The 16,183-nt window shown below is 35.5% G+C and overlaps 1 protein-coding gene across 1 annotated transcript in view; it reads right to left on the minus strand.

Annotated features, from left to right (window-relative positions):
• LOC131800525 (octopamine receptor beta-2R-like) overlaps positions 1 to 16,183 on the minus strand; it is a 384,581-nt gene that overhangs the window by 267,734 nt on the left and 100,664 nt on the right. The window lies entirely within an intron of this gene.

Raw genomic sequence — 16,183 nt, forward strand, 5'->3', positions numbered from 1 at the left:
GGGCGCAGTTTACGCCGAATGTCACCGTCTGCAACTCAAAATCCTGAACAGGTTTTTGAGGAGAATCCCGGAAAAGTATTCTCTGTAGGGGAGTATGTGCCGGATCGACACGTATTTGGCGGTACATCTGTGTGATGTCGCAGTTATAAACAAATTTAAATAATCTCCACCTCAGAATAAGAAATACTAAGTCTAATTGCAGAGTGGGACCCACATGTAAAATATCATTAAGACTTTTCCCATTGGAGGTTTTATTCGAGGCGTTGAAAACCACTCGAAGCTTGGTAGTCTGTTTGTCGGGATTTATTACTGGATGGTGGGGGAGGTAACAAACCGTAGAGTTTGTTGACGCGGCAACTACCGGCCTCATATGGTCCAAATCTAAATATTCATTAACCACTTGGTCGTAGACTGCTTTGATTTGTGGCTTTCGAAGAAGAGATGCCTCATTTCGAAGAAATTGTCGTAAACAATTATTACGGGAAAATCCTAAGTTTTCCTGTCCAACTAACTCGGTCTTGAAGGGAAGGCTGACCACGTACCTGCCCTCTGAATCCCGACGTGTGGTACGTTTATAATTTGCCTCACAAAACTGGTCGGAGGGCGACAAAATTGGACGTTTAGGAACTTCCTCCAGTTCCCAAAAACGAAGAAGAACCTTGTTAAGGTTTTCTTCGTCTGATAGACTGACTTTAACTGAAAAAACTGATAAATGTTGAGGGGGAATAGAACCAGTAAGGATCCAACCAAAGACCGTATTTTGTGCTATTAGGGAGCCAAATATATTAGTATGAATTCCCTGTAGCAGAATCTTCGAATAAAGATCTGCTCCCAGCAAAAGGTCAACAGGGCGACTGTTGAACAAATTTGGATCAGCCAAACGTAGATTTGGCAAACGAGAAACGAAGTCGCTATTGACAGAAAAAGAAGGCAGATTGCCAGAGATGGAAGGTAAAATCAGTGCAGTAGTTTCCATTGAAAGCGAAGCATCCAATGGAGAACTTATACAAATTGAACACAACTTGCGCGACGTAGTCGAAACTGCCTGATTAATACCAGAAATGGTAGCAACAGTAGTAGTGGAGGCGATGCCTAGTATGTGCTGTAAGCGATCTGTAATAAAAGAAGCTTCTGAAGCAGGGTCAATTAATGCTCTGGCAGGGTACGTGGTACCCTGGTGAACGATGTTCACCATTGCCGTGCCTAATAGAACATTTCGACTTTGAGCGGTATGAAATACCTGTCTATTAGCAGAGCTGGAAGTTAGACCGGAAGAAGTGGAGGGTTGATCAGAAGAAGCTACGTTCCTAACTTCAGAAGTTGCTGCAGTCGAAGACGTGGAATTATCTCTATGTAATAGAGTGTGATGTCTTTTATTACATTTACTACAATTGTATGGACTACTGCAGTGGTTGACTAAATGTTTAGGGGACAGACAATTTAAACAACAATTATGTCGCCTAATGGTGTTAATTCTTTCAGGAACTGAAAGTTTTAGAAATTTTTGGCATGCTCTGATATGATGCATTTGTCGTGGACATAAAATGCATGTTTTATTGGAGGATGCTCGGGATGGCCTAGATGTCGAAGGAGAATTACGAGGTGTGAAAGTAGGGGATCGGTTCGTGCCAGCATTCGTGAAATGTGAACGAACTTTTTTACTACTTTGAGGTTTGACGTTATCAATACCTCGAATGTCACGAAGGCAGGTGAGAGTTTGGATACGTTCTGTAAGAAACTTATCCAAATCTTCCCAGGAAGACAAGGCGGACTTATCTTTAATACTTTGTTCCCAAAGTGTGACACTATTTTTGGGGAGCCGTTGAAGACATATGAACACTAGAATAGGGTCCCAGCCTTCAGTTGGCACATCATAATTTAACATGGCCGAAATGCACCCATTTATGCCTCTTTGTAATTTCTTTAGACCTAAACTTGTCTCACTGTCTAATACTGGCAGGTCAAATAAAAGTTTAAGTTGGTGGTTCACCAATATACGTGGATTGTCGTACGTTTGTTTTAGAGCTTTCCACGCAAGACCAAAGTTTTTGTGGGTAAGTGAAAACTTAGCCACTATGTCATGGGCGTCGCCACTGGTCTTATTGTTTAAATGACATAAACGTTCAATGTCACTTATGCCAGTATTGTTAATGTACACTGCCGAGAATAAGTCCCTAAACGTAGGCCAAGAAAGAAAGTCGCCATTAAATATTTCTATGTCACAGGGTGGTAAATTTAACCTATGACCAGAATTATCACCACCACAGGATGTGAGTGATGAGTTATACGATATGGGCGAATGAGGCGAAGCCTCCAAATTCGAAGCTCTATCCTCGGAACGAGGAGTAGGCTGATTGATTGACCTATTACCTACGCTAACCTGAGGAGAAGATGTCGCCATTGATGACTTAGGCGGAGCCCGAAGTTCATCTAACTTCCTGTTTATGGAAGCCAATACTTTTAGATAACATCTAAATGCGACATCGTATTTTGTGTCAGCGGCAGTGATGTCCTCACCTGAACTGTCTTCTTCAGCAAAATAATTAAGACACTTGTCGAAAACGGTTTTCACCTTTTCCCATAACGTTCTGACCTCAGCTCCCTGTAATTCTAAAATATAGACATCGAGCTCGTCGTCCCGTTGGGAACTGAAGTTGGCATCAAATTTAACCAAAGCATCAGTAGCTCGGATGAACAAATCTAGAGGTGTGAGTGGCATTTTATTTTAAATAAATGAACGTAATTCAGAAAAAAAGTTAGAAAAATGTCTAAAGTTTTCGTAGAAAACTGTATTTTGTTTAAGAAAACTGCAGAAAAAGTAGCAAAAACACCAAGAATTCTCAAAAAATTGTTTGAAAAACAATTCTTATAATGAAAATCTTTAAAAAAGATATAGAAATATTTAGCAAAAATATAAAAATCTAGAAAGACTTGCACGAAATGCTTTAATTTCTAGAAATTGACACGTAATGTCGAATATTTTTTGTGAAAATCCAAAAAAGTTAACGTTTTTCACAAAAATATTAATAAAATGTACTTTAAAGCACGTGATGCTTCAAGAAAATTAATGTGTTTTATTAAAAATACACTGATTTTATAATTAGTCGTTGACTAATCGTAATGAAGTATCGTAGATACAGCAAAAATATTGAGGTTTAACGTGATTAAACCACAAAAATGTAGAAAATTTAAGAAAAAAAAAATAAATATTAACTCAAAATTTCTTTCAGTGTATTCCAAATTTTGTAAATTGTTTTCAGTGTATCGTAGAATACACGAAAACTATGACAAAGTATCGAAGATAACAATTGCCAACGAAAAAATATCAAAAATTTTTAATAAAAAATCAAAAATTCGAAAAAATATTAAAAATGTCAATAAAACCGACTGTAGGGTGCACGGACTGTAAGATGCACGTTTTCAATCGGTAGCGGACAACAACAAAAAAAGTTAATCAAAAAATGTTTTATAAAAAATTAAATAATTTTTGATTTAATATATAATATGTTATATTATATTTATATGAAAATAATAATATTTTAATAAATAAGACCGGATATAGGGTGCACAGTGTCGAAAACACAAATAAAATTTAATTTTTGTTGATATCCGTAGGATTCAACACAAAAAATATCCGAAAATGGCACTAAAATATTTTGATCGATATGTTGTATAATATTAGGTAGTGTGAACACCCCTAATAAATTCGATCATATGGTACTTAAATGTAAGTGTCAAATATGTCACAAGGTGGCAACAATCAGCAGAGATGACAATTACTCTCTCATATGGTAATTGTTGTTGTGATGATTTTGGTGTTTTGAAGAAAGAAGAAGAAATAAATGAAAAACAAAACACCAAAATATCAATAAATCAAAATGAAAAATAGAAGAAATGCGCGAAATGGAATAAAATGCAGTTCAAAATGGAAATGAAAACGAATTCACTGTGATTGTGTGTGTGATTTTTTGTCGTAAACAAAAAATAGTGACGGACTTGACACTGATTGTTGTTTTTGAAATGAAATTTACCGACGGCAAATGGACGGACGGACGCGCTATAAAACGACCGACGGCTTTTTAATTAATTTTCACAACACGAGAATTACTGTATGTCACTATTTATTTGTAAAATAAAGATGTGTACATACCTGTGTTGCTGATACAAATTTATTTAAAGAATAAATAAAATAAAAAATTTGTTGTTGATCGTTGATCTTTGTGTGGGTGTTGTTGTCCTCGACGAAGTCGATTTTTGCCTTTGTAAAAGGAAAAAAGAGACGGGTTAGTTTTGTTGAAAATAATCCGGCTCGAAGGACCAATGTTTGCGTTGCAAAATGAAAGAAAAGAGATAAATAAAACACAAGGATTAGAATTTTTATTTCAATGCAGTCGTGGACTGATATTTTATTTAAAATTGTTCGTTAAACAATTTAATTTACCTTGATTACAGGGTTTGATGCTTTTCGGTTGTAAACCAACGAGCGAGTAGTCTTAGCGAATTAAAAAAGCTAAGATGTCGCAAAGCGGGGTTTAAAGCTACTCGTTACATTTTGTTACTACATTTGTCTTTGTCTACGAAATAAACAAAGACGTATAAATGAGTAATGGACAAAATGTAACGAAGGGATAAAAAAGGACCCGTGAGGAAATTTTAAATTGAATAAATCACAATTACTTTGAAAATATACATACACCATGCCTTCCTCTACCCGAATCCAAATTTTGTATCACACTGAAGTCAGACGATGTAAAGAAGGGAGGAGAAGGTGAAATCCTTTTTGTCCTTCTCACAAAATTTCAAGAATTAAAAAAAAATATACTTCGAATGGAATGTTAAATTCTGTTAACGTTTCTATTTAGGAATGTGTGAATAGAATATATGCCAGGGGCGAAAATTGAAAATATCACCTGAACTACAGCCCAAAATTTTGAATAATCTACAATTAGAATGCAAAATTGTTAAACTAAAAATTTTACACTGATCCGACAAATATTTGGGTATGTTATAAACGGAATGACAACATTTAAAATCCCCTTCTTTCTAAAGCAGTGATAGAAACAATTCCGAAATTCGGAATTAGAGTAACTGGTTGAGTGCTGGATACCTAATGGTTTTTGGAAATTCGCATTTAAAGGTCACGAAAAATTCTAAAATGGTACAATATTTCAAAAATTATACCTTGTCGTATTGTGTGAACGGATAGAGCTTTAAAACTTTAAATTTAGTATGGGAATCAAGGTAGAAAAGTATGTTTGATACATGGAGGTAGTTAGAAATGCGTACCAAGTGTGCGAACTGTACTAAATTTAGAACAGTTTGGTTTGGGGTGAATGGATAAAGCTGGAATTTTTATTTTTTTATTGGGGTCCCTGTTGATGTTTGGTTTGTGATAATGACGTGGCTTGAAAAGGGGTACTGCAAGTGCACGAAAAATACTAAATTGTACTATATTTGATACTATTTGGTCTTAGGTGGAGAGATAGTGCTTGAAATCTGAAATTTGGTATAGGTATGTGATGCCTTGACATATACAGGTGGTTTCGAAAATTTGTACCATAATTGTACGAAAAGTTCTGAATAGAACTATATTTGGTATTGGGATAGGATAAATTTCCGAAACTTGATATGAATGTCACTGTTGGTGTCTGTGGTTAAGAGATGGAGGTGGTTTTTGAAAGTGCGTACTACAAGTGCATGAAAACTACTAAATTTGGTACAATTTGGTTTTGGGTGAACAGGTAGTGCTTGAAATCTTAAATTTGGTATTGGGGTTGCTATTCATGTATGATCAGGGAATATGGAGTTGGTTTCTGAAATGAGTACAAAAATGTTATTAAATTTGGTATAAGCTAAAGGGTAGTCCGGAATATTCAATTTTAATATTGAGGTCTATGTTGGTATCTGGAGGTGAGATAAGGATATGGCCCTGGAAATATGTACTATAATTGATTTAAAAAAATATTAAATGACATTAATTTTGGTATTGGGTGAAGAGAAAGAGCTCAAATCCTGAAATATCATATAGATGTCATCGTTGGTGTCTGTATCTAAGATATGGAGGTGGTATTCGAAATGTGTACTATAATTGTTCGAAAAGCACCAAGTGGTACTAAGTAGTAATTGGGTATTGTGTAAAGAGATACATCTGGTATCCGGAAATTTAATATTACGGTCTCTGTTGATATTTGGTGTTGAGATTTGTATATAATTGTACGGGATATACTAAATAGTACTATATTTGGTACTGGATAAAGGGATAGGAATGAAATTTGATTTAGGAGGTGGTTTTGGAAATGGGAACTACAATTGTTCGACAAGTACTAAGTGGTACTAAACTGGGTATTGGGTGAAGGGATAGAGCTGGAATCCCCAAAATTTATATAATGTTGGTATCTGGTGTTGAGATCTGTTGGAGTTTTGGAAATATGTACAATACTTGTACGAAAGTACTAAATAGTACTAAGTTTGGTATCGGGATAGAACTGAAATTTTATACTGATGTCATCCCTAGTGTCTGTGTTTAGGATATGGCGGTGGTTTTGAAAATGTGTACTATTATTGTTCGAAAATTACTAAGTGGTACTAAAGTGGTATGTATTGGGTGAAGGCTAGGATACAGATGGAATCCAGAAAATTGATATTAACATCTAAATTGGTAACTGGTGTGAGATCTGTGGAGGTTTCGGAAATGTGTACTATAATTGTACGACAAGTACCAAATTAGTTATTGAAATGGAACTGAAATTCTGAAATTTCATATAGATGTCATTGTGGGTGTCTGTGGGCTATAAGAAGGAGCTGATCAGCATACAATTCTATGTCGATTTAGCGATGTCCGTCCGTCTATCAGTCTGTCCGTCTGTGGAAATAACTCTAGCTTCCGAACGAATTAAAGTAGATTGATAAAATTTTACTCAAATGTATATTATGTCTGCAGGACTTTTGATATTGAAAATGGGCCATGTAGGTCCACGTTTTGGCATAGCCCCATATAACGGTACTCTCGATATTGGGTGTTCTGATGATTTTAGCGACATCATTCACCAGCATGTTTTTTTTTAAATTTGGCATTTGAAGTTCGTAATAGACACTACAGCCTATGACAGAAAATTTTCTGTGTAGGTCCACGTCTTCGTATAGCCCCCATATAACGGTACCTCCCGATATTTGGTATTTTGATGATTTTAGCTACATTATTCGCATATTTTTTTTTTGTTAAGTTTCGCATTTGAATATTATAATGGCTTATGACAAAAGTTACATATGCAGGTCCATGTCATCGTATAGACTCTGGTGTAAAAGCTACATTCGGTATTTTTAAGGTTTTAACAGAAATTTTAACGGATATTATTGTTTTTTAGAATTGCAAAATTCGTTCCAAATGGTGGAGGGTATTCAAAGTTCGTCCCGGCCGAACTTACAGCTTTTTACTTGTTATTTATTTATAGTAGAGCCAATCTAGAATCCAACGGAGATTGAACTTTTATTAGCCTTTGGAAAAGGATTTATTTACGATTTCGAATTGAACCCAATTGAATTGACAATATTAATACAATAATGTAGCACAACCTGTTTATTGTTTTGAATTCAAAAATTAAATCAGCTAAACTAAAAATTTTCACATTTCAACACCCCTGCCATGTCCTTGATATCCTAAACTGAGCATATTCCTTGTGAAAATTTCATCACCGCCAAGAAAACGCCAACTAACGTTCATTACATTAATTATGAGCTCTTCTAAACGTTACTTTTCTCTTTATCGCGTCGTTTATCTGAAAGTAAATTATGATATCCTTTTCCTCGATGCGTATCCCAAGGGCAATTTAGGGCCACAAATAAATAAATGAATAAATGATAATGAACGTTCAGTCCGTGTAGTCTTTATGGTGCGTCTTAATATTTTATCGAGGATAAGAGGATTTCACGAAGAGTATCCATACACACACACACAACAATGAAGGACTAAAACAGAAACTATTGCTACCATTTGAAAACAACCAACTTAAATGGAAATATTCGATTTTGTCCTTATTTTCCCAATCCGAAAGAAAGAAATAAAAATTTACTATTTTTGCTTAGTTTCACATTCTTTGTTTGTTTTTGTTCAACGACCTTGTTTTATTTCATTTGTGGCGCCTATTGTTGAGGAGCATTTTGTAAGCGATATATGGTCCACATGTGTATCCCCACTCATTTGTATTTTTTTTTTTGTTTTTTTTTTTTGGCTTTTTATTTCCCTCACATAATATTTCGCATATTTTTGCCATTTTCAGCATAATTCTATTTTCATAAATTCCCATGTTTGCAAATTTCTCTGGCGACTAGTGTGTATGTATTTGTATTTTGTGGGTTGGTGTGGGTGGGTGTGTGTGTGTAATTGCGTGTACGCATTAATATATAATTCCATTAAAGCGTACAGTGTTGTCTAAATTATTTCTTAGTTCATTTATGAAATGCGAACTCTAAAATATGTTTGGAATGTGGATTTAGATCAGACTTCATTAGGGCAGAATTCATTTGGAAGATATGCCCACAAATTTCGCCAACAACTTCGTGTAGCCTACTTTCAAAACTGGTGTACCAGGCATTAAATTATTTTATTTTAAACAATTTATAAAAAGGTTTTGTGGCGTTCAAAATGAAATTTATGAACTTTTTAAAAATGTGATTTGTACCCTCAGATAACGGAAAATAGTTTAAGTGACATTCCACTACTTTTATTACCGAGTGGGAACATATGATGTGAAAGTAGACCCCTTTTGGTAACATAAAGCAGTAAAAAAGCAAAGAGGGTCCGTTTTTTTTTTTTTTTTTGGAACTTCGTACATCAATATATTTTAATGTTAGTTTTGATATTGTTGAAGATTCAATCAGTCAAATCTGGTGTCAAGTCAAGAAAAGTCAAGTGACTATTCCGTTAGCCTGTTAGTAACGATCAGCAGATATTGTAACAGAGTCAGTTTTGTTTTTGGAGGTATATAATACCCTCCACCATTTGGAACGAATTAGAAAATATTCAAAAAAATAAAATCCATTGAAAATTCTGTTAAAATCTTTAAAATATATACGCTATTGTGGACCTATATAGACAAATCTCTTTCAGGGAGTAAAGTACTCACAAAGAACTCCTTGTGTGGATTATCAGACAATTCCGTTGAAAAATATGGGTAAAATCATCAAAATACGGAATATAGGGATGTGCTGTTATATGGGGGATATACGATATTGTGGACCTGTATAGACAATTCCGTTTCAGGGGTAAAGTGCACACAAAAATTATCAAAATACCGAGTATCTCATGGTACCGTTATATGGGGGCTATACGTAATCGTTAACCTATATAGAGAATTCTCTGTCGGGGGTAAAGTGCTCACAAAGAGCCCCTTGTGTACAAAGAATCCCTTGTGACCATTCCGTTGAAAAATATGGCTAAAACATCAAAATACCGAATATCGGGGGTACCGTTATATAAGGCATATACGATATCGTGGACCTATATAGATAATTCTCTGTCGAGGCATAAAGTACCCACAAGGAACTCCTTGTGTGGATTTTCAGACAATTCCGTTGAAAAATGTGGGTAAAATCATAAAAATACCAAATATCGGGGGTACCGCTATATGGGGCTATACGATATCGTGGACCTATATAGATAATTCTCTGTCGAGGTATAAAGTACCCACAAGGAACTCCTTGTGTGGATTTTCAGACAATTACGTTGAAAAATGTGGCTGAAATCATCAAAAAACCGAATATCGGGGGTACCGTTATATGGGGGCTATACGATATCGTGGACCGATATACCCCATCTTCGAACTTGACCTGCCTGCAGACAAAAGAGAGATCTGTGCAAAATTTTAGCTTCCTTAATTCGTTTAGACTGTAGCGTGATTACAACAGACGGACGGACAGGGCTAAATCGTCTTAGAATTTTACGCTGATCAAGAATATATATACTTTGTTGGGTCTAAAATGATTATTTCGATGAGTTACAAACGGAATGACGAACTTAATGTACCCTCCATCCTTTTTTTGGTGGAGGGTATAAAAAAAAGTTTTCAGTTTTGGTCCATCCCAAGACTACAGAAAAAATCCGTGATAACCGAACAATACTTGTTACCTTTACACTATAAACCCTATGTGTTGCAGGGTTCTAAAAAATTAAAAATTCACAATTCAATATTCTTAGTCAAATTGAAAAAAATAAGATGTTAAAAAGTAACAGTCGGTTTAGCCGACAGTTATATACCCTCAGTCAATGTTGGATTATTTAAAAATTTTTTACATGTTTTATAATTATTCAAATTGTTGACCCTCCTAGGGGGTAGGTTCCGAATGAATGGGACAATATTGTCCATTTCGTATCGGACCTAAATAAATATAATATAAATATTGCGCCGTGCCAGGTTTGAATTATATAGGTTACTTCCTTCACTTTGTATGAAATATGTATGTACGTGAGGTACCATAATATTACGATGAACCAAATTTGGATTAAATCGAGAGTTATCGTGTTCACCATCAAGCAGACCAACAGATGGACGGACGGACATAGCTAGATCGACTCCATATGGTTATAAAATACAAAATATGAAACTTTTTTATGTTTTATATTTTTCAGCCTACAGACCTCAAAATATTTTATGATCAGCAGATCCAAATGATAGGTCTCTATTCAGACCCTAGCAGCAAATCCAATCCAAAAATCGCGTAGATCGGGCCATTATTGTGATCTAGAGTCATTAAAAAATAATAAGATCTATATACAAGGTGAGACAAAAAAACTGCAACAAAGTCAAACGCTATAATTTTAATTTTTTTTTATTTAATTTTATTGAATGAAAGCAAAAATGTCGGCAATACCATCAAATTTTAGAATAAATTTAGATTTTTTCGAATCGGTCACCTTTGGCACGATTTATGGTCTTCAAACAGCCAATGAAACGGCTGCCCGAATGTTGCTGTGCGGTATTTTGGCCCATTCCTGGCGAAGCGCTTGCTTGAGAGATCGACACTTTGGTATTTTTTAGTGCCAACCTTGCTTTCCAACATACCGCAGACACAATAGTCCAATGGATTGGCATCCGGAGATTTTGATGGTAACCGCCACCCAAGAATAGCGCTGAGTGCGATGGTGTTGAGTCCTGTTGGAATGTCCAAGGTGCGACCAAAATGTTTGCATACCCTAGGCTTTAATACACCCTCCAGAATATTTTCGCGATAATATTTGGCATTTATTCTGATACCACGGCGCTTGAGTTCTGATGGCTAACCGAAGGTACACATTTTCAGATGACCTCTTTGGCTAGTAAACACTATCAATTTGTTTGTTTATCAAATTCGGTAGTTCACCACTTTCGGCCAAGCGAAGCAACTCTTTAGCTATTTTGAGTCTATTTTCTTTCTGTTGCGGTGTAAGTTCTTGTACTTTTTGGAATTCCAATGGCTAATGGCTTTACCCTGAGCTCATTTTTCAATATTTGCCGAATGGAATATTGCGATATGTTCAGCTCACGAGCCATTTTTCGGCCACTGCGGGTTTCGATCAAGTCGCTTCCTTACTTTTCCAACCAATTCTGCTAATGTTGCTGTTTTCTTCGTCCACTTCCTTGACGTCGGGCTACGCTATAAGTATCACGGTAACGAACGATGTTACGACACACAAAAGATTTATTCACATTTAAATGGTGGAGTGTTCTAACGAGAGCCACTTGTGGTTTTCAGCCAAATTTAAAGAAATCACGCTTCAATCCCATCACGAATAACTTTTTTCTGGAAAATTCTCACCAAAATGCTTTTGTACGCGTGTAAACAATATAATGAGCTGTCTCTGGAATAATTTTAACAGCTTTCGTACGAATGGCTTAGAAACGAAAGCAGTCTGAAATTGGCAGCAGTTTTTTCATCTTATCCTGTATAAAACTGTGGTTATAGGACCAATATTTCGAGGTGTTACAAAATGTTTGGCTAAACTTATGATACCCTAACACATAGTGTTGTAGGGTATAAAAGAGTCGCGCCGAATTTTCAATACACTCCACAGTTAGTTAAACAAAACATATTTAAATAGAAAACTCTACTTTAAACAGCAAATACCACTAAGATCGGATCGCGAATGCAGTTAAAGTTTTGGACCTAAACAGGCAATGTTCTGCCGACAGACCTCGTTTCAAAGTCTTAATACCATATTTGAATCAATACCATGGAAAAACATTTTCAAAATACCGAATAACAAAAGGTACCGTGGACAATACCAATCGTCCTTTTCCAAATTTTATAGCACTATGTCAAATAAGGTGGGCTGTTTTGTGATTTCAGCAGTCAGTCACGGACATCGTTATATAGACTTAGTATGAGTATGTACATATAACTCTTATTTTAGCTCTAATTTCATCATCTACTGCACATCTGATGCAGAGTGTATTTTGGGTAAGGATCAACCTCGAGTAGGAGAAGCGAGATAAGGTTGGATTTTTTTGAAATTGGAACTAGAAGGGGCGAGGTGCCGGAAGAAGTGGACCGATGTATCTCATCTTCACACCAGATCTTGTGTTATTACAAATATTTGGATGTGTGTAATTTGACGGTATCTGAAGGAGTGCTCGTTTCAGAACTAGATCTAAGTTTGACAAAGTATACCAAGTTTGGACCAAAGCCAGACAGACAGACGGTCGGACGGACACCCGTAGATCGACTCCAAATATCCTGAAACGGATTTGAGACCTATGGTCTAAAATCAAATGATATATACCCTCAATAGCCATATGTCTGAGAGTATGAACACATTCGAATAATTTTACTACCAAATGTTTTTTTAACCTGATGGTGGAGAAGGGTACGTAAGTTCTGTCTGGCAGAACTTAACGTTTTAAATTTGCTGCGTAATAATCAATTTAATCGATAATGTAAATGCATTTTCACGAAACTAATTTTTTGAGCTCTCTAAGCGATATAAAAGCTATATCCATTCAGAACCAAATGATGAGGTTGCTATTAGTCAAACATAACAGATTTCATCTTATTTGGACATATTTTAAATATTTTGTGGACAAAAAATATGAAATTCGAGGATTTTATATATTAGCGCTATTTTAAATCACTTTTAATCAATTTCAATGATGGGTTCGTCCTTGGGCCAACAAGTGAGACTTGCTGCTTGCTTACAATAATACTTGGAAGGGAAGATAAACGGACTTGCCAAAATAATCTTAGAATTCGTTACTAAACAAATCACAAAGGAAACAGTGAGGTGAAGGATATAAATACGGTCTGTTTTGTAAAGAGATTCCATTACAAATGATTCTTCATTATTTTGCCTTATTGTTACACTGTTCACTATATTTCTTTGCAAATTCCACAAAAAAAAAAAAAAATCTCAAGCACTTCTAGGGAAATGTGAGCACATAGCTTCCCAAACCAAAAAGTTTGTTTCGAAAAACGTGTTGGTATTCCCTTTTTGCAAAATAACACAATTACACTGTGGAACTCGTCTATAAAAGTAGTTTATTTTCCCTCTATTTGACTAAATGCTAAAATGTCGACGACTTTTGTGGGGTTTCAGTTTACATGTGCAAACAATTTTTAATAAACACTCGGAGAAAAATGTGCGAGGATACAAAATTAGAAAAATACAAATTTAGTATGATCAAGGAATGTATGATATTTTTTTAAAGGGAAAAAATAAATAAAAATAAAAAAATAATAAATATACATTCAAAATTAAAAAAATGCTGTTGAACTTAATTTTTGTTTCGAGTGTAGTTATAATTGGGATACCAACGACCAACTCGTGCTTTATTAGTCAGCATGTCTGTGAGCACCAACAGCAGCAGCAATAATAACAAAAAAATGTAAACAATAACAATAAAAAATTCTATTCCTTTAGTAACACTTAAAAGAAGTAAATATAAACAAACACAGCACAAAAAAAAAAATAATATAATCTAAGCGGAGAACAAAAACTGGAAAATCGTTACAAACTTGCACGTTTTTCATATACATTTCATTATAAGGCTATTACTTTGTTTAGAGAATATTTATTTTTATTTTGTTTTTATATGACAGAATTTATTTTTTTAAGAACTAAAGAAAAACTAAACTCATGAATGACAGACAAGCCAACGGAATGTTATAATCGTCTCCGATGAAAATCACTCAATTGTTTAACAAATCTACAGTTGGATAAGAAATAAAACATAAAAACAAAATAAAAACCAGTAAAGAAAATTCTAAAGTCGGGCGAGGCCGACTTTATGGTACACTACACCAATTTGCTAATTTTGTAGAGCTCCACATAACAATTAAAAGATCTTATGGGAGAATTTTATCATACACGCTATAATCATAATTATAATTTAAAGTTCAAACGAAAAAATATGCCGAAGCATTTGTATTTTTTAAATTCGGACATGTTTTGCCCATTTGGTGCAAAATTAATTTGAAATCGGATAAAGATATATATGGGAGCTATATTCAAACCTGAGCCGATCTCGATAAAATCTTGCAATTATATTTCTGAGCTGTATTTGATATATTTCCCTGAATATCGTTGTTACGAAGTGCATATTACGGCTGTGGGTAACAAATACAACAAATCGAATGAACAATATATATGGGAGCTATAGCTATATCTTAACCGATCTTCACTAAATTTGGTAGACTAGCTTCTAGACTCAATTCGGTCGCATGTGCCAAATTCCATCCCATTTGGGGATAGCAGACGTTTGGTGCACAATAAAAGGTAGATCGGACGAAGTTATATATGGGAGCTATATCCAAATCTGAACCGATCTCGACAAAATTTAGCAAATGTATTTCTGAGCTGTATTTGCTATATTTCCCCAAATATTGTTGTTACAGAGTGCATTTTACGACTGCGGAGGACAAAAATAAGAAATCGGATGAACAATATATATGGGAGCTATAGCTATATCTGAACCGATTTCGATCAAATTTGGCATACTTATTTTCAGGCCTAATTTGGTTTTATGTGCAAAATTCCTTTGGGCCCTTTGGGCCCATTCCAATCGACGAGGCTTGTCCGCAAGCAACATTCTTTGCGTCAATTGAATTTTGTACGGGAACAAATGCAAATCAATGCGAATAATCCGTTGTAAAGTGGACCGAGCCATGCCCAATTGCTGAGAACGGCGTTTTTGGGATGTTCTTGGGGACCTCTCAACACTGGCTCATACGGCAGCGATATTCTCGGCCGATCGCCTTGTTTGACTTTTATACGGCCTCTTCGGATTAGAAAGAGCCTTACCAGTCGAAAATGTTTCGTATAAACGCTTAATGGTGTTCTTAGAAGGCGCACTTCTCACATTTTTTTTTCACAATTGACTTCTCTGTTGAATGTAAATTTCAACTATTTCAGAGCGCTCGCGTGGCGTGTATTGGTTCATGGTAAAAATCTGCTTGGACTGGCGCTTCAAACGCGACATACCGCGTTTTTAAGCGATGTGACATCTCTGTCAAAAGTTATGGCGTTTCCAGATGGGTCCGTCGAATATGGGCAACCCGTATATGGGAGCTATATCTAATTTTTTACCGATTATCTCCAATTTCAATAGGGTTCGTTCTTGGGCCAGACTTATGCTGTTTTGAAAATTTCATCTCAATCGGATTATAAATGCGACCCTGTTCCCAAGAATACATGGACAGACGGACGGACGGACGGACAGACGGACTGACATGCATAAATCGACTCAGAATGTGATTCTTTGCAGATCATCAAAAGGAACTATGGGTCTATCTCGTTTCCTTTTGCCTATTACAAACAAATGCACAAAGACATAGTACCCTGACCACCTTGTGGTGTAGGGTATAAGAAGTAGGCGAAGGCTATAGTCGTGCGGGGCCGACCATGTGATACCCTACAACACTACAATATGTTGGAAGCCCCTTTATATTCAAATTCATTTTGGAAGATTTCGATATTGAAATAATATCATAGAGGCCTGCCCAGATGTTACCCTTATTTATGCACATCGCCGTGTTGCTATGTATTGTACATTTGAACCCCTGAATTTAAAACTCCACAACAATAGTCATTAATTCTGAACCTAACGCTATCCCATGCAAAATTTTTTGAGGATCGGACTATAATTGCGATTTAACTAACATTCCCTTTTTTGATATATGAGATTTTATATATATTTTACTATACATGAGAGATTTT

This window comes from Musca domestica, unplaced genomic scaffold (assembly GCF_030504385.1).
Source record: "Musca domestica strain aabys unplaced genomic scaffold, Musca_domestica.polishedcontigs.V.1.1 1, whole genome shotgun sequence".
NCBI classification, from domain to species: Eukaryota; Metazoa; Arthropoda; class Insecta; order Diptera; family Muscidae; genus Musca; species Musca domestica.